This window comes from Neovison vison, chromosome 12, assembly GCF_020171115.1.
Source record: "Neovison vison isolate M4711 chromosome 12, ASM_NN_V1, whole genome shotgun sequence".
Lineage (NCBI taxonomy): Eukaryota > Metazoa > Chordata > Mammalia > Carnivora > Mustelidae > Neogale > Neogale vison.
This window is the reverse complement of record NC_058102.1, coordinates 32,411,825-32,431,209: the sequence shown is the minus strand read 5'-3', so window position 1 is coordinate 32,431,209 and position 19,385 is coordinate 32,411,825.

The window sequence follows — 19,385 nt, the reverse complement described above, 5'->3', positions numbered from 1 at the left end:
TTTTTTTAAAAAATTGTAATATTCAAAAAACACAATAAAACAAAATAAAATAATATAATGTTCAAAAGTAAAATAATAAATCTTCCAAATGTTTGGATTACAGATTTGACATCATAATTGACTGGCCCCAAGCACTTGCTGGGAACTGACTGAGTTCAGAGACTGGATTAAAACAATGTGTGTTGAGGTGGGTGGTTTGGCTTCCTCATGTAAAACAAATTCCTTAGACGAGGACATTCAGCATTTTAAGGGCTGCAACAATAGACAAAAATGTGACAACTTCATCAGTTGACAAGGAAAGCTCATTGGGTTTGGGAATTCAGATAAACCTGAGTTCTCTGATCTTCCCATATAGTCACATTCCTATTCTTTGGTCTTACCCTTTCTCCTTCAATGCCCTAAATGTCATAGAAGGTGCTTGATAAGGCTGTGGTTTTTAACTAAGATTGCAGTTAAGAAGCCCTACAGAATCGAACTTTGGTATTTTTGGTGGGGGAGGGTTTCTAGTATGGTGTTTCAACTTTATTTACAAGAGATTACTTAGTATCGTAAGAGAAAGCCTACACCAGGGGATTAAAAAAACTGAAATTAGAAACTGAAAGTTTTGGGGTGCCTGGGTGGTCAGCAGGTTAAGCCTCTACCTTCAGCTCAAGTCATGATCTCAGGGTCCTGGGATCAAGCCCCGCATTGCGCTCTATGCTCAGCAGGGAGACTGCTTCCACCCTCTCTCTCTGCCTCTCTGCCTACGTGTGATCTTCTATCTTTTTCTCTTTCTGTCAAATAAATAAATTAAATTAAATTAGAAAAAAAAGAAACTCAAAGTTGTCATTCGCTTTCTCAGTAGAGTTAGTGATGGCTACCATATCACACAGATGCTGAGTTATTAAGTTTATTTTGTTTCACAGCAGCAGCTGCAATTCTTGATAAGCTTTATCTTTCATGGTCACTTCATTTTAGATCTCATTCAGTAATAATTTAGCGAATTATAATTTTGAAAGCTCTGGTATTCCAGAGACCATTTCTATTTATTAGCATGATTTTTACTACCTTTGGTTCCAATTTATCAATTCTAACATTCCCCCAATTCAGCACAATCTTTTCTAGTACAGATTTCTGTATCAGAGTTGTTAGTTTTCAAACAATAAGACTTCACACTGAATAATTAATTGCCTCAAAAAGTAATTCACTGGGGTGCCTGTATGGTACAGCCAATTAAACATCAGACTCTTAGTTTCAACTCTAATCATGATCACAGGGTCATGAGATCTAGCCCCACGTTAGGCTCCATGCTCAGTGGGGAGTCTGCTTCAGATTCTCTCTCCCTCTCCCCTCTGCACATGCTTTCTCTCTCTCTCTCTCTCAAAGTAAATAAATTTTTATAAGTAATTCATTAAAAGAATATTTGGTAGGAGAGCATGTTTGGAAGAAAACCTATAGCATAAGATTTAGAAAACAGGCAGAAACAAGAACATCTTTAGGATAACGCTAGTCTCATGAATACATTAATACTTCTACAGCTTACCAATGCACAGTGCACAGCCCAGATATCACTGCTCATTGTGACAACCCTGGTCTCTGCAAGCAACTGTTGTACTGAAGTAACTTATTCCTGGAAACTTAGTGTCCTACCAACAGTTTCTGCTACCACCCTCAGCCAGATCAAGTCTTCTTGAAACTTAATGTTTTCCATAATTTAGTATTCAATTATTATGTTATCAGGTATACCTAATTTATTTTTTTTTCAGGTATACCTAATTTAAAATGCTGGTGTCTTTGCTGCAAGAGAGTCTGGGAAAGTGAGGAACTCAATTTCCAAAAGTAGGATCCAAATCCCACCAATACTCATAAAGTGGAAGATAATACAAACAGAAAGGTTTAGATACATCACACAGACACAGACACACATGCACACACACACACACACACACACAATTATCCATTATCTGTATCTACTTAACTCCTATTCATAACTAATTAGAAGAAGATACTCAAAATATTAACAAGGCAAGTTCTGATACATGGGATATCTACAGATATCCTTTATTCTATAGCTCAGACAAAATTATGGCCTGAGGTGCCCTCAGTCAGTTAAGCATTTGCTTTCAGCTCAGGTCACGATCCCAGCCAGAGTCCTAGGATCCAGCTCCACATGGAGCCCGCATCCCATCCAGCAGGCATGAGCCCCAAGTCGGGCTCCCTGCCCAGCAGGCAGTCAGCTTCCTCCTCTGCTCCTCCCCCTGCTCGTGCTTGCTCTTTCTCTCTCCTTCCCTTCCTCTCTCACTCTCGCTCTCTTTCTCTCTCTCAAATTAATAAAATCTTTAAAAAAAATTATGGCCCGTTTTTGTAAAATGTAACAGAGTCTCACCTATTATGTATGTAACATGTGTGACTCCTTTGGCCCTTCTGCAGCAGAGTCAAGCAATTGTGACAAACCACAAGGCACGCAAAGCCTAAAATACTCCCATTCCACATTTAAACAAATTAGCCAGCCTCTGCTCTAGATCACTGTTATTTTCTGAAATGTTGGAACTGAAAAGTCTATACAATGGTACTCTTGCAGACTGCTTTAACTTTTAAAGTTTTGGGGTTTTTGTTTGTTTTGTTTTGTTTTGTTTTAATTTTTATGCAATGAAAAACGAACTTACATTTCTCTTGGAAAAACTTCCATATTAAAATTAACTAAAAAAGGAAACAGATTATTGAGGTAAAGCACATATAACATTGCTAATGAAATCTCTATACAAATGTGAAAAAAGAAAAATATATATCACATAGATTAAAAAGAACACTAAAATGAGTGCTCACAATTGAATTCTTCGGGGGACTGAATTTGTTTGTTTTTTGTTTTTTTTGTTGTTTGTTTGTTTGTTTTTGACAGATAGAGATCACAAGTAGGCAGAGAGGCAGGCAGAGAGAGAGAGAGAGAGGAGGAAGCAGGCTCCCTGCTGAGCAGAGAGCCCAATGGGGCTCGATCCCAGAACCCTGAGATCATGACCTGAGCAGAAGGCAGAGGCTTAACCCACTGAGCCACCCAGGTGCCCCACTTGCCGGTATTTTTAATTGGAATTGCATTGAATCTGTAGTTCATTGTTGGGATGACAGATATCCATATGCAAACTCATGATATTTTAATAATATTGAGTTATCCAATTCAAAAGCATGGTACTTCTCTCCATTTTAAAGGCGTATTTCTGTTTTTCCTTAGCAGTGTTTTGTAGTTTGTCAGGGTTTTGTTTTTTTCTTTTTTAGTTATTTTTTCCAATTATTTATTCCTAGCACACACGGAGACAATATGTTTGCATTGATCTTCCATTCCACAACTTGCTAAGCTCTCTTATTATATCTAATAAGTCTTTCTAGACTTATCCGGATTTTCAAAGTAAGCATCATGTCCATTACACTCTGCATGAATAAAGTGGGCTTTACTTCTTTTTCAAAGTTTGTTTAGTTTCTTAAACTTGTCCATTGTACTAGCTGAGAGCTCAAAAAAAAAAAAAAACCAGAAGTAGTGGCAGTGGATTTTTTCCCTTTTTCAAGATTTTATAACCCTATATTATTTCTGATGTTAGCAGTAGGATTTTCATAGCTACCTTATTACTTTGAGGAATTTTCCTTCTAGTATTGGTTTGTCGACAGTTTTTATTATGCAGTTTGGTTGAACTATATTAAATAAGTTGTTCTTCCTCTATTGAAATGATCCTACATTTTCTTTCTTCTATTCTGTCATATCTATACCTCAGCGTAAGAAAAAGGAGAACTCTTAAATGAGGTTAAAGCCAAACATAATGGGTAAAATTCATTTGGATCCTGATATGGAAAAAAAAATTAGAATCTAACATTAAGGGTGTGTGGGTGGCTCAGTCAGTTAAGTGTCTGCCTTTGGCTCAGGTCATGATCTCGGGGTCCTGGGATCCAGTCCTGTATCAGGCTCCCTGCTCAATGGGGACCCTGCTTCTCCCTCTGCCTGATGCTCTGCCTGTCTGTGCTCGCTCGCTCTCTGTTAGATGAATAAATAAATAAAATCTTTTTTTTTTTAAAGTCTAACATTTAATTTTGGGGAAAGTGGGAAAATTTGAAAATAGACCAGGTATTAATTTATGCCAAAAATTACTAATTTTTTATATTATTCTAATGTGCTGTATTACATAAGAAGCTGTTTATAGCTTATATATATATATGAATTATTTAGCAGTGAAATGATACGATAACTAGAATTTGTTTTATACTGCTTCTGTATAAAAACCCTGACATTAAATAATAATAATAATAAAAAGAACTGGGAAAAATGCTTGAGAGTTATTTTTAGGTAATGGGTATATGTGGAACCTTTAATTTTCTTCAGAATATGTGGAATTTTTTTTGGAATGTGTTTAAAACAATTAGAATGGCTAGCAAGAGCATCAGTTTCTTCTAACCATATTTTTAAGGTTTTGACACATATGCATGCACATAAATACAATCTCCATTTCCTCTAATTATATCTTGAATCTGTTTTAGGATTTAGTCAAGAGACATTATGTTTCCATAATAACTAATTAAAAATGAAAAAGTATGAAAATTCCACAAAGTATCATTTTCTATGTATTTGTTGGAGAATTGTTTTATTTGCTAAGAATCATCTATGTTTTTGTCCATTTTCTTTTTTTTTAAGTTTTTATTTATTTGAGAAAAAGAGAGAGAAAGTGCAAGTGAACATGAGCAGGGGTGAGTGGGGGGCGGGCAGAGGGAGGAACAGACTCCCCATTGAGCACAGAACCCAACATGGGGCTGATCCCAGAATCCTGAGATCATGACCTGAGCCAAAGACAGACACTTAACCAACTGAGCCACCTATTTTTTGTTTACTTTGAATAATATATAATAGCTGATTGTGTAAATGCACACCTATTTTTTATTGTTTTAAGTTATTTTCTTGTATATGAATGCTTAATTCTTTTTCTGGGAGTTTGCTTTTGAGAGTTCGGAGCTATAAACTTCTTTGCACATGTCTCAGGGAGCACAAGGAAAATTATTTCTCTTAAGCAGAAAACTTTCAGTTAAATTGCTAGAGACAAGAACATATATAAATTTATAATTATGAGTTCATGCTAAACCATAACACCAAACTTTTTTAAAGTGGATATATCATTTCACTCCTACTATGAATGGATCCCAGTGATCTATATCCTCCTCAACATTCATTGCCAGGTTTATTTTTCAATATAATATTGTATTTTTGCCAATAAAATGGATATACAATATTATCCCAGTGTGACTCTGATTTTTATTTCCTTGAACACTAATGAAGTTGAACATCTCTTCATATATTCTTCTCGATATGTATATCTTTAAGGTTTTTTGAGATATCTATTTATGCCATTTTTTTTCCCTTGGACTCTATACTTTTCTTAGTGATTTGTATGCTTTCCATATATATATAGGTATACATATATATATATTTAAGATTTTATTTATTTATTTGACAGACAGAGATCACAAGTAGGCAGAGAGGCAGGCAGGAGGGGGTGGGGAAGCAGGCTCCCTGCTGAGCAGAGAGCCCCATGCGGGGCTCAATCCCAGGACCCTGGGATCATGACCTGAACTGAAGGCAGAGGCTTTAACCTACTGAGCCTCCCAGGCGCCCCTCCTCATATATTTTTGATACTAATCTATTTTGATTATGTGTCTTGCAAATATATTCTTCAGGATCACAATTAATATTTATTGAATAAATGAATGAATAAATATTGAATTAAAATACTTCTTCACATACTGGGTTTTGAATTCAGCAGCTAAGTAAATTTGGCCAAGTCATTTAATTCCTCTGTATTTTAATTTTCCATGTTAAACACTTATAATACCACTGTATCAGTTTTGATTTCACTAAGTTAATAAAATGAGATTGTGAAGAAATTGAAAGCATTTTATGCCAGTGAATTATTTCTCTTGTGAAAGTTATTTCTCTTATTAATATTAAATAACAGATACATGCATACATACATACATATATACATAACTGAATAGAATGATAGAGGATAGATAGATACAGGTATAGACAGATATTTTAGAAATAAAAGAAGTCCTATACTATAATATTTCTACCATCATACGACTCAACCATAGAGCAAATGATTTTTTCTGATATAGAAACTAAATAATATTTCTTAGCAAAGTATATGTTTTAAAATGTTTAACCACAAAAATAGTCACATATTTACACGTAATTTGTATCTTTCTTGAAGTAGTATTTTGAGAGTCCAATACAATATTCAAGATTTAACACAGATTAGATAAGAATTAAATAAGAATTAACTTTCTCTTTTGTTTGCAGTGTGACCTCATCCAATTTCTGCTGCCCTTTCCTCCAAAGAAACATACCTGTGTCCAGATATGAAGGTGACTATATCCTATGTCCTTTTGCTGAGTTGTAGCTAATAACACATGACTGATCAAAGGAAAGTTCACCCTAGACCAAATCACACATAATTTTATTTTCACAAATCGTCTTGATCCCCTTTCTCTCTTCATTTGGTTTTTCCAATTTATCAAAGCATAAACAACCTCACTTCTTTATTATTTGAAAGGTTAGTAAGATACTATTTTATCTAATAAAATATATAAAGCTATCAGAGATGTACATAAATGATGTTTTAATAGAACTACAAAAATATATAGAACTTAAAGGTAATATTTAGTTTATAATTTTGAATTTATTTTAATAGCTTATTCTTTAATAAAAATGGCATACTGCTGACTGAATTATATTATATTAATTTCAGGTTTTGCTTTTAGAATGTTGTCAGAATTATTCACCTGGACTATACGAAGCAAGTCAGAAGGCAACTGATAAACTGAAAAGTGGACCTAATCCAGATTTTTAAAAATACAGATCATTTAAATATATTATTTCCTTAGATGCATGTCATCATTTTAGCTACATTACTGTTTTCTTAAACAGTTGAACAAACTGTCCTCGTGTTCAGGGTAAAATGATTTGAACAACGGTATTTTATGCATCAGTGCTATTGCTCACAACATTTGATAACCTGGAAATTTTCTACTAGATTTGTGAGAAACACATGAAAAATTTAAACATGGATGATTGATACCTCTCCATGCAACAGTCATAGAATGGGGAGAATAAAGTTTAGATGTAAGATGAGAATTAGAACATCCAAAGGTGACCTTAAGCCAAAGAAGCTTTAATACTAAGATCTTTTTTTCAATGACCTACAGCAGGGAGCCAAATTGGAATAGAAAATACAGTGTTATTTTGTCAGATATGTAGATTTTCCCTAATTAGATTAGCCTACCAATTTCTGAAGAGCCTTGTCTCAGTTTTTAGGCCTCCAACGAAATAACTCGATAACTTAGTAGCTTAAAAGAAAAACATTTCCTTTGCTTATGACAGCTTAACTCTGTTGTACTGAGCATCACCTAAGGTGGCTTGGAGAACGAGGCCAGAAGCATTAGCAGGCATGCTGAGAACATGTGAGAACACCTGGGATGTGGAACACCTGGATTTCCTCAGGCAGCTCTCTACCTCTCCGTGGCTTCTTCATGTGATCTCTCCAGTACAGTCATTGCAGTGTACCCCGATTTCTCCTACGCCAACTCAGCCTCCTTAAAATCTTGCTCAGAAGACAGGAAGACAGACACCTCAGAAGTCACAAAGCATCACTTCATCTTAAGAGACAGGTCAAGGCAGTTACAAAGTCTACCCATTTCAAGGATAGAAAATACAGACCTCCATCTCTCCAAAGAAGAGTCTCGATATAAAAATACAAGAACAAAGTAGGATACGTATTGGTGTGCACACCTTTAGAGAATACCATTTGCCTTAAGCTCTAAAGTGGAAAAGGCAGATGCTGAAAGAAAATAATAATAATAACGTGAACACGACCAAGCCTAAGGGAGAAATCTGAGGATCAGGACCAACAACAGAACAAGTCAGGGAAGGAAGCCACTAACTGAAAGTGTGGTGGGTCTGGGAAGATCTTATGAGCTGCACTATGATGAGAAATGACCCAGAATTGACTGAGAAACACAGTATCAAATGCTACTTCGACTTCTGCTTCTTTTGCAACCTAAGTGCCCGGAAGAGCAAGGCATCGACAAACAGAGCTAAGGAAAACTCCCTATCTTAAAAATATTGAATCCTTCATAAGAGTGAATTAGCGAGGGGCCACAGTGGCTGCTTTAATTAAAACTCCACAAGGAGAACAATAATGTCTACCTGGGACAGCACTGGCTGTCTAATACTTACGACTGACATGCTTAGTATATGTGCTGCCGAAGCGAGCACACGACTGACATGCTTAGACGGTACTTTCCAGTGTGCTGGCTGATCTAGCTTAGTACACTAAAGCATTTTCTTTCCATTCATGGGCTTTAAAGAGTCTTCCCTTTCTCAGTCTCTCCAGACTATTTATTGAACCGGTACCCTTCACCTCATCTATTCTGACTGTGTTCTTTCCCTGCACTTGCCTGTCCTGCACTTGTGGCTTGAGAACTGACCTTGACATCCTGTATGGGCTTTTTGTCCTAAGAGCATGGGCCAGGCCCATTCATTATCATATCCAACCCCAATTATTAGAATCCCATTATAGAAGCTGATCTCTGGACTCCCATTTTGAGGGTGGGTGGCTAAAAGTTCATAAAACACACATTGAAGTTATTTCATTAAATTATCTCAATCCTATGGTTTAGACTCAATATTACCACTTTTGCTTTAAAGAATAGCTTTTGATTCCTTGAAATCACAAAGCATGTAAACCATTAGGTCATGATACTTCTGGTAGTCTAACACTAATGTAGACCTCTCTATATACCATGGGAATCATGTGAGTATTTTATTTTTAAAGATTTGTCAGAGAGAGAGTGTGTGTGTGCAAGCTCACAAACAGGGGAGCGGTAGTCTCTCCGCCGAGCTAGGAGCCCAACATGTGGCTCTATCCCAGGACCCCGGAATCATGACCAGAGCCGAAGACAGATGCTTACACCAACTGAGCCACCCAGGCATCCCTTATCTGGGTATTCTGATGCAATCAAGTATTCTTTTACATAAATGTAAATGTTAATAACTGAACTTTTCAAGTGTGTCTGAATTCCACACATCGTTCTTGTCAAGATTAAGATTGAGCTAGCACGTAGGCACTCTTTAATATGTACTGGGCACTTATATAAATGTTTTAGATGCATTAATATTTTAATTATAACAGCAACACTAAGAGGGAATTAAATATAAATATATTAGGGAATAGTAAGTTTGGAGCTGGGATGCAAACCTAGACAGTCTGTCTCCAGGTTTAATATTCTGGATATTCTGATGTGATACTGTTTCTACCCAACCAAAGGTCTCCCTGAAACTTCAGCAAAGTTGAAACTATTCATTGGATTTAAGTTAAAACACTTATGACAACATACAAACGCACACAATCATTTTTTTTATGCTGATACCAGAAAAAACAGTACTCTCTGGTAGCTCTTCAAGTAAAAAGCAGCAATTCATAAATCTCAATCACAACCAGAAAAATATATCTTCAAAATTATTTCTCTATATTAAATGGGAATTTACTAATTTAGAAGATTAAAATGTGATTGCTTTATGGATTTAAATAATTAAAAACTAATTAAATCAATATAATAATATGAACCATTCAATATTCACACCAACATTTAGAATTTTTATAAAATTATCCATGTAGTTTGAGGCAAATTAGTACCATGTACTATTAATTAAATTTGTTCTCATTGCAGTAATTGTTTCAATTTGCTAAAAACCTAGTAGACAAATGGATAAAACCCTTAGTATAAATAATAGCTTAGCTTCTTTTAAATATTTTTTTTATTTTTCTCGATGCTTCTAGCTTAATGATTGTAAACTATTGCTCATACTCTCTTCCCTGAATATTCAGATCAATTCATTTCTTTTGTTCTACCTTTCCTCATCTCAAGAAATTCTGAAAATGTGAAATACCTACTCATCTTACATTTTGGATCTTATCAGTTGCTTCCTGTGTGCTTTGTTGTGTATTTGGTACTATCCATTCTTTCAAGAAGGTCTGAGTTTTTGGTGAACTCAATACCGGAAAGTAAATAAGGTTCTTTGCCTCTCTATAAATGGGCTGAGATTAAGTGTAGTGCTTTTGTTTATAGAAAGCATTAAGACATTAAAGAAATGTTCATCTGTGGACCACTGGCTAAATTTTGCATAAGCTTCTCCCCACCTTGGCACCAAAATTAAATCACCACTTGTCACCTTGAGATCCTGGTATCTATTGCAATCAGGTACAACATTTCACCTTTGTGTCCCTTATTCCATAAAGATAACATATATTATATATTAAAGATACAGAAATGGATGTCGTGAATGATAGTGATCACCTCCCTAGTGTATTCTTAGGGAAAGTACTGTCTTCTGGGTCCTCTCAGGAGACATATTTAGAAGTATGTTAACAGATTACACATGATCAATTTACTTGAACAGTCTTGTTTACTTAAAAACTTGTATAACATCTTAACTCCTTTCAACCTACAAGTTTAATAATTCAAATTATTAACTTTGGGTTGCCTATGTCTCTAATTTCTGTGAAGTCTCATTCCAGGACCAAAGCCAAAGGAGGAATTATTATCTGGGATCATATGTTCTTATGGCAGAAGACAGAGTGCGAAGTATGAAGTTCAACATAGGATCACATTAAATGCTTCTATTTATATATTTATATATATATGTATATATATATATTTTTTATATAGCATAATTTAAGTTTTCCCACTCTCCACTGACCAAAAGAAATCAAGTGTCCATGCCTAATAAGTTGAAGAAGCATGGCTAGGATGTTGATGTATAATCCTCTCAATGAGGAATAATTTTTTTAAAAAATTGTAATATTCAAAAAACACAATAAAACAAAATAAAATAATATAATGTTCAAAAGTAAAATAATAAATCTTCCAAATGTTTGGATTACAGATTTGACATCATAATTGACTGGCCCCAAGCACTTGCTGGGAACTGACTGAGTTCAGAGACTGGATTAAAACAATGTGTGTTGAGGTGGGTGGTTTGGCTTCCTCATGTAAAACAAATTCCTTAGACGAGGACATTCAGCATTTTAAGGGCTGCAACAATAGACAAAAATGTGACAACTTCATCAGTTGACAAGGAAAGCTCATTGGGTTTGGGAATTCAGATAAACCTGAGTTCTCTGATCTTCCCATATAGTCACATTCCTATTCTTTGGTCTTACCCTTTCTCCTTCAATGCCCTAAATGTCATAGAAGGTGCTTGATAAGGCTGTGGTTTTTAACTAAGATTGCAGTTAAGAAGCCCTACAGAATCGAACTTTGGTATTTTTGGTGGGGGAGGGTTTCTAGTATGGTGTTTCAACTTTATTTACAAGAGATTACTTAGTATCGTAAGAGAAAGCCTACACCAGGGGATTAAAAAAACTGAAATTAGAAACTGAAAGTTTTGGGGTGCCTGGGTGGTCAGCAGGTTAAGCCTCTACCTTCAGCTCAAGTCATGATCTCAGGGTCCTGGGATCAAGCCCCGCATTGCGCTCTATGCTCAGCAGGGAGACTGCTTCCACCCTCTCTCTCTGCCTCTCTGCCTACGTGTGATCTTCTATCTTTTTCTCTTTCTGTCAAATAAATAAATTAAATTAAATTAGAAAAAAAAGAAACTCAAAGTTGTCATTCGCTTTCTCAGTAGAGTTAGTGATGGCTACCATATCACACAGATGCTGAGTTATTAAGTTTATTTTGTTTCACAGCAGCAGCTGCAATTCTTGATAAGCTTTATCTTTCATGGTCACTTCATTTTAGATCTCATTCAGTAATAATTTAGCGAATTATAATTTTGAAAGCTCTGGTATTCCAGAGACCATTTCTATTTATTAGCATGATTTTTACTACCTTTGGTTCCAATTTATCAATTCTAACATTCCCCCAATTCAGCACAATCTTTTCTAGTACAGATTTCTGTATCAGAGTTGTTAGTTTTCAAACAATAAGACTTCACACTGAATAATTAATTGCCTCAAAAAGTAATTCACTGGGGTGCCTGTATGGTACAGCCAATTAAACATCAGACTCTTAGTTTCAACTCTAATCATGATCACAGGGTCATGAGATCTAGCCCCACGTTAGGCTCCATGCTCAGTGGGGAGTCTGCTTCAGATTCTCTCTCCCTCTCCCCTCTGCACATGCTTTCTCTCTCTCTCTCTCTCAAAGTAAATAAATTTTTATAAGTAATTCATTAAAAGAATATTTGGTAGGAGAGCATGTTTGGAAGAAAACCTATAGCATAAGATTTAGAAAACAGGCAGAAACAAGAACATCTTTAGGATAACGCTAGTCTCATGAATACATTAATACTTCTACAGCTTACCAATGCACAGTGCACAGCCCAGATATCACTGCTCATTGTGACAACCCTGGTCTCTGCAAGCAACTGTTGTACTGAAGTAACTTATTCCTGGAAACTTAGTGTCCTACCAACAGTTTCTGCTACCACCCTCAGCCAGATCAAGTCTTCTTGAAACTTAATGTTTTCCATAATTTAGTATTCAATTATTATGTTATCAGGTATACCTAATTTATTTTTTTTTCAGGTATACCTAATTTAAAATGCTGGTGTCTTTGCTGCAAGAGAGTCTGGGAAAGTGAGGAACTCAATTTCCAAAAGTAGGATCCAAATCCCACCAATACTCATAAAGTGGAAGATAATACAAACAGAAAGGTTTAGATACATCACACAGACACAGACACACATGCACACACACACACACACACACACAATTATCCATTATCTGTATCTACTTAACTCCTATTCATAACTAATTAGAAGAAGATACTCAAAATATTAACAAGGCAAGTTCTGATACATGGGATATCTACAGATATCCTTTATTCTATAGCTCAGACAAAATTATGGCCTGAGGTGCCCTCAGTCAGTTAAGCATTTGCTTTCAGCTCAGGTCACGATCCCAGCCAGAGTCCTAGGATCCAGCTCCACATGGAGCCCGCATCCCATCCAGCAGGCATGAGCCCCAAGTCGGGCTCCCTGCCCAGCAGGCAGTCAGCTTCCTCCTCTGCTCCTCCCCCTGCTCGTGCTTGCTCTTTCTCTCTCCTTCCCTTCCTCTCTCACTCTCGCTCTCTTTCTCTCTCTCAAATTAATAAAATCTTTAAAAAAAATTATGGCCCGTTTTTGTAAAATGTAACAGAGTCTCACCTATTATGTATGTAACATGTGTGACTCCTTTGGCCCTTCTGCAGCAGAGTCAAGCAATTGTGACAAACCACAAGGCACGCAAAGCCTAAAATACTCCCATTCCACATTTAAACAAATTAGCCAGCCTCTGCTCTAGATCACTGTTATTTTCTGAAATGTTGGAACTGAAAAGTCTATACAATGGTACTCTTGCAGACTGCTTTAACTTTTAAAGTTTTGGGGTTTTTGTTTGTTTTGTTTTGTTTTGTTTTAATTTTTATGCAATGAAAAACGAACTTACATTTCTCTTGGAAAAACTTCCATATTAAAATTAACTAAAAAAGGAAACAGATTATTGAGGTAAAGCACATATAACATTGCTAATGAAATCTCTATACAAATGTGAAAAAAGAAAAATATATATCACATAGATTAAAAAGAACACTAAAATGAGTGCTCACAATTGAATTCTTCGGGGGACTGAATTTGTTTGTTTTTTTTGTTTGTTTGTTTTTTTGTTTGTTTGTTCGTTTGTTTTTGACAGATAGAGATTACAAGTAGGCAGAGAGGCAGGCAGAGAGAGAAGAGGAAGCAGGCCCCTTGCTGAGCAGAGGGCCCTATGCGGGGCTTGATCCCAGGACCCTGGGATCATGACCTGAGCCGAAGGCAGAGGCTTTAACCCACTGAGCCACCCAGGTGCCCCTAAAGACATGTTTTAAAGCTTTGGCTTTCAATAACAAGGTGACAGACACCTAGGTGAAGAGGCAGCTTATGCAAGTAAGGCACTTCACAGACAAAAAATACAATGTCTTGGAATAGACATCCTAAGTTTATAAAAGTTTACTTATTTACAAACCTGTTATTTTTTTTTTCACATTACCTTTCCTTTGTACCTTAATTTTGTATTTTTTCGACATTTTATTTATTTTATTCTTTTTAAAGGATTTTCTTTATTTATTTGACAGAGATCAGAAGTAGGGAGAGACATAGGCACAAAGACCAGGGGAAGCAGGCTCCCTGCTGAGCAGAGAGCCAGATGCGGGGCTCAACCACAGGATCCCAAACCCCGAGACCATGACCCGAACTAAAGACCTAGGCTTAACCCACTGAGCCCCCTAGGTGCCCCTTTTTCTACATTTTAGAAGCTACCAGGTTGGCAAACATAATTTTGTATTTCCTAGAACGCTAATTCAGCTCCACAAGGAAAATGTAACCAGAACATAACTTTCTGTCATTAAGCAATGGCATTTTCTCTTGAGCTGTGTGAACTGCAAAGTGATAGAGATAACAGCAGAAGCTATAAATTTAGGGCATCTGCAATTTTTAAGCAGTTTCAATAATAACTAGCCAGAATGTTTCCTTTGTTTCCTGGCTAGCCACCAAACTTTGCATAAAGACTGTATCTTTTTATTGATCTATTTGCTGGAATGAATCATAGAAGGCTCCCCCAACCTCAAGAGTAGGTTTCAATATCGTTGTTTGTCAGCAGTTAGTTAGCAAATGATCTATTAATCCAAATTTTGTTTTGGGGGGGGATATGCCTAACAGAAACTTGTGAACATTTTGATAACACATCTGTTGACCCACAGTTCTATGAATCCAATCTCTACAGTGCCATTCTTTAAGTTTCTGCTAAAATTGAACCATAATCAAAATGCCCTGATAGCTCATTCTAGGGAAGACATAAAAAGGCCTAATTAACATAACCTACCATTCTAGCTAAAATAAAATCTTGCATGTGTTTGACAAGTGTTACATAATGACATTTGCTATTAATATTAAAAGGAAATATTTTTGTTGTCAATCTTCTTTCCTTTATTTAGTGTATCAATTTAAGCCTATTAATATTAACAGAAATATTCACTTAAATATATTATTTTAAAAAGAGGAAAGAAAACATATTATTTGGAGACAGAAATAAGTTATAGTTAAAGTATTTATTAAAGGCAGTAGAGATCTTAGTGTATCTGAAATTAAGATATCTGGAATAAAAAGTTGTTACACAGATTAAATCTGATCACAGAACTAAACTGTAGGGAACTGAACAGTTGTGTGATTTAATAACAATAAATAACAGTTAACAAGTTTCTTTTCTAGGTTCCAGGTTCTATGCTAAACACTTTATAAGCATCCATATATTCCCTTATTCCTTTTAAGTTACTTAGTTACTAAGTAACTAAGTTCTATGTCCCTGTTTTACAAATTAATAATCTCATTTTTAGAAAGGCTAAAAAATTTGCCCAGAACAAATATATGAACACAAAAACATTTCTAGAACTTGAAAGTATAACAAAGTCAACTCAACCTTTTTTTGACTATGCTTTTTAACATAGATAAACTATGTTTATCTAATTCCATTAGATAAACTAATGGAATTTTACAAAAGGATAACCTCAAGTCCACCCTCTATTCATTACCCAGAACTTGTCCCCATTAGTCAATCCTGAACATATATTTACTTGCTTTGATTTCTTTAGCCTCTACAAATGTTCTATGTGGATTAGATCTTTGGGTTGTTTCTTTCAGCTTCCAAGCCACCTTCACCCTCGTTCTGCCTCTCCATCCATTAACACAAGTGGACTGTACTTTGCAATTTGCCTACTCCTGGAATCCATCTACCAGGCCCCATATTATTGGGAAAGAGTCCAGCACTTAAAACAAAATTCTTGCCGGGGCGCCTGGGTGGCTCAGTGGATTAAGCCGCTGCCTTCGGCTCAGGTCATGATCCCAGGGTTCTGGGATCGAGCCCCGCATCGGGCTCTCTGCTCTGTGGGAAGCCTGCTTCCTCCTCTCTCTCTGCCTGCCTCTTGCCAACTTCTGATCTCTGTCTGTCAAATAAATAAATAAAAATAAAATCTTTAAAAAAAAAAAAAAACAAAATTCTTGCCTATTTTAAAATTTCTAAGATGGCAGAAATGAAAAATGTACATAATTTAAAGAATATAAAAGAAAATGCTGAGTGAAATATTTATCTTGCAATAATAAGAAGTTAACATTGTTCATTAGCTTCCTTCATCTTTTAGTAATATGTTGAAAAATCACACTCATAGTCATAGGAAATTTTCTTCATAGGTGGCTAATCTAGATTCTTATCCACATAATCTATGAGATTCAAGCTCAAAATGTGTCTGAGTGTGTCTTCTATTTCTTTTTTTTTTTCTCCCATTTTTTCCTTCCTAGGGACTCCACTTCCTTACCCCCCACCCCAGCCCCTTGTCTAAGGAAAAGAGATCTGAGAATTACTTAGATATGTTATTACTATCAGGTACACTTTACATTTTTAAAAAGAGGACCACCATGGTAACCCCAAGGAAATTGTACAGCACACCATCAGGAAACTAGTAAGTTCTCAATGAACATTAATTCCCCTCTTAAACTCCAAAAACTAAGAAAAATAGTGCATTTGTGGACTGAAGTTGCATGTCATATTGATAATCTAGTCTTGTACATATTCTTACCTTATCTCAGATTTTCCCACCTAATCCATATTGATATGTGTGAAGTGTTTTGCTAAAATAAGATACTTTCCCCTTTGTGGTGAAGTTCTTTTTGTGGTATGTTTATTTAAATTTTGTAAAGATCCACTGTACTGCAATGACCTGCTGGTTTAATTGTTTTACTCATGTTTTGCCCTTTCTAGCAATAAGTATGTCTTCCTGATATGGGTTTTCTAAATGTTTTTCGACTTCAACCATAGTTCTTAAATTAAGTATATATCATGTTACTAGCACTTAAACTTAAAACACTATTTAATTGTTTTCATTGCAGATAATTGTTCAGGTTTATCAAAAGTGAGCTTAGTAAAATATATATATATTTATACATATACAAATATACATATATACATAATTAGGGATGGTTTCAGACGAGGGTATATACAAATAAACACACAAACACACACACATATATATGTATATATATATGAATGAATTCTCTTTAAGAATCTTTAAGTGAATTTTGATTTAGTAGAAGAACCAAATAAAATCTAATTATAGAAGGAAATAAGTATTATCACTGAAGTGTCCAAAACATGCTTTCATTTAATTGACTTTGAATTATTTCTCTTACTTTACTTCTATTGGGATTTATGTTCCTATTTCTAAATTAAAAAGTAATTAAAATTGTTATCTGGCATCCGTACACTATGTCCTGTGTTAAAGAATGCAAAATGAATTTGGTAAAATTTCAAGTAAGAACAACAAAGGCAAGAAATTTGATACGTCTTTGAGATGGATTAGCTGTACAAAGAGAGTATGAAGGGCCAATTCCAAGAGACCCAACTACTCAATGTGCATGTTTTAATATCATATTCAACTCAGTTATCACTGCAATAGCTTCTACACTGGCCATTTAGCTTCCTATGGGCATGTTGATAAAGGTGTGGTTAACTGAAGCTTATTCCAAGAAATAAGAAGATAGATGAATATAAGCAGGCATATATGTATATATTTCTTCCCAGAAAAAAATATAACATATATACTATAATAAAAATACTGTATGTCTATATGTGTATATATGTACACACACACACACACACACACACACACACACTAGTCTTAATGGATAAAGAAATTGTTATTAAAATCCTCTAGGAATTAATTTTTATTTCATAAATTTTTATCTTCAATATAAATAAGAATATAATATTAACTATGCAGATATATAGCTTTCATTCAAAAATTATTTCTATATTTTTGCATTATTTTCTTTCCCATGTCCAAAGAGTCACTTTTTCTATGGAAAATAAGAACAACAACAACACCCCCTTTCCACCAGACTACTCCTTTGTCCACTCTATCTTCTGTTATATTTGGCTATACTAGAAAAACATGATAAGATGGTCCACAGTTATTAATTGATATATATTTCACAGTAATTTCCCAATATATTAAGGCAAAGGCAGATACATCTACTGAAAATGCCCAAGGAAAAGCTTGAACTTTTTAGGGAGGCTAACCAATGAAGAAACTCACACTCTGTAATTAAAAGAGAATCAACTTTTATTCAGGGAATGCAATAATTTAGTCTTAATGACATTTGACAGGGGAGACTAAGGTCATCCTAAGAAGTCTGATTCTGAAGCCCTCTGGACTCTTTAAAACCTTTCCACGAGATGTATCTCTCATAGAAAACCTAATTTGATATGCCTTAAGGTTACCAAAGATGAAGAGAATAAATTGTTTTAGTGTTTAGAAATTTTTCCTTTAACAGGGGTTGTTAATACCCTGGTCGGAAACCATCCCTAATCATGTATTCTCTACGGCACTTAGACCTTGATTCCTGTTAACTGACAAGAGCAACAGGACGCATGAGTGGGTCCAGCCCCTCTGCCGTGCTCCTCTGCCACCTGTGGTGCCTTAGCTAGGGATGTTCCACCCAGTCCAAAGGGAACCAGCCCCAAAACAATTCCATTATCTTTGATTTAAGGCTTCCACATGCTGTGAGGAAAGTAGGTAACTCCTGAATGTTGATTTTCCTTGAAAAGTCAAGATCAGCTTTTGTGCCTCTGTTTTTTATTATTTGATCTCTCATGAGGAGCTCATTGTAGCTCTAAACAGAAACCATTGAAATTAAGATTATCTGATTATCTTTGAACTTGTCTTTCCTGCAGTGGCAGAAATCATTCTAAGCATTGTAATTTTGTATGACATATTCTAGTGACATTAAAGATGGACTTCATTTCATTTTTCTTTTTTTTTTTTTGGAATTTTCAAATGACCTTTGGCACATAAGGTAACCCCCAGAAGTCTGTAACTATATTTGCTAATATGGCACAAAAATGTACACAGCTAGTTATTAAATCTGGAATTCTGTGAAAAATATCATGCCTGCTTTCTTCATAACAGTCAGTAATCAACAAGATGTCGCCACACACATACACATACACATATATGTATATATTGAATAAAAATGGTTAAAACTGAGGGTTTTTTCACATACATTTACATTCATCATGAATCTCAAAAATCCTCCTTTAACGCTGCGTAAGTCTAATATTTTGTCAGCATTCCTAATAGTTTGTAGTAAAATATAATCAAGCTGCAAGAGGAATAACACAGAATAGAGGGCAAGTAATTTGCAGTGAAATAGGTATGCTAAAAGGCTGAAAAATTGTAAGTCACCAAATACAGTCTTTTGGACACTGAGAGATTATGTCAGTGCAATTATGCCTCTGTAGAAAATCACACCC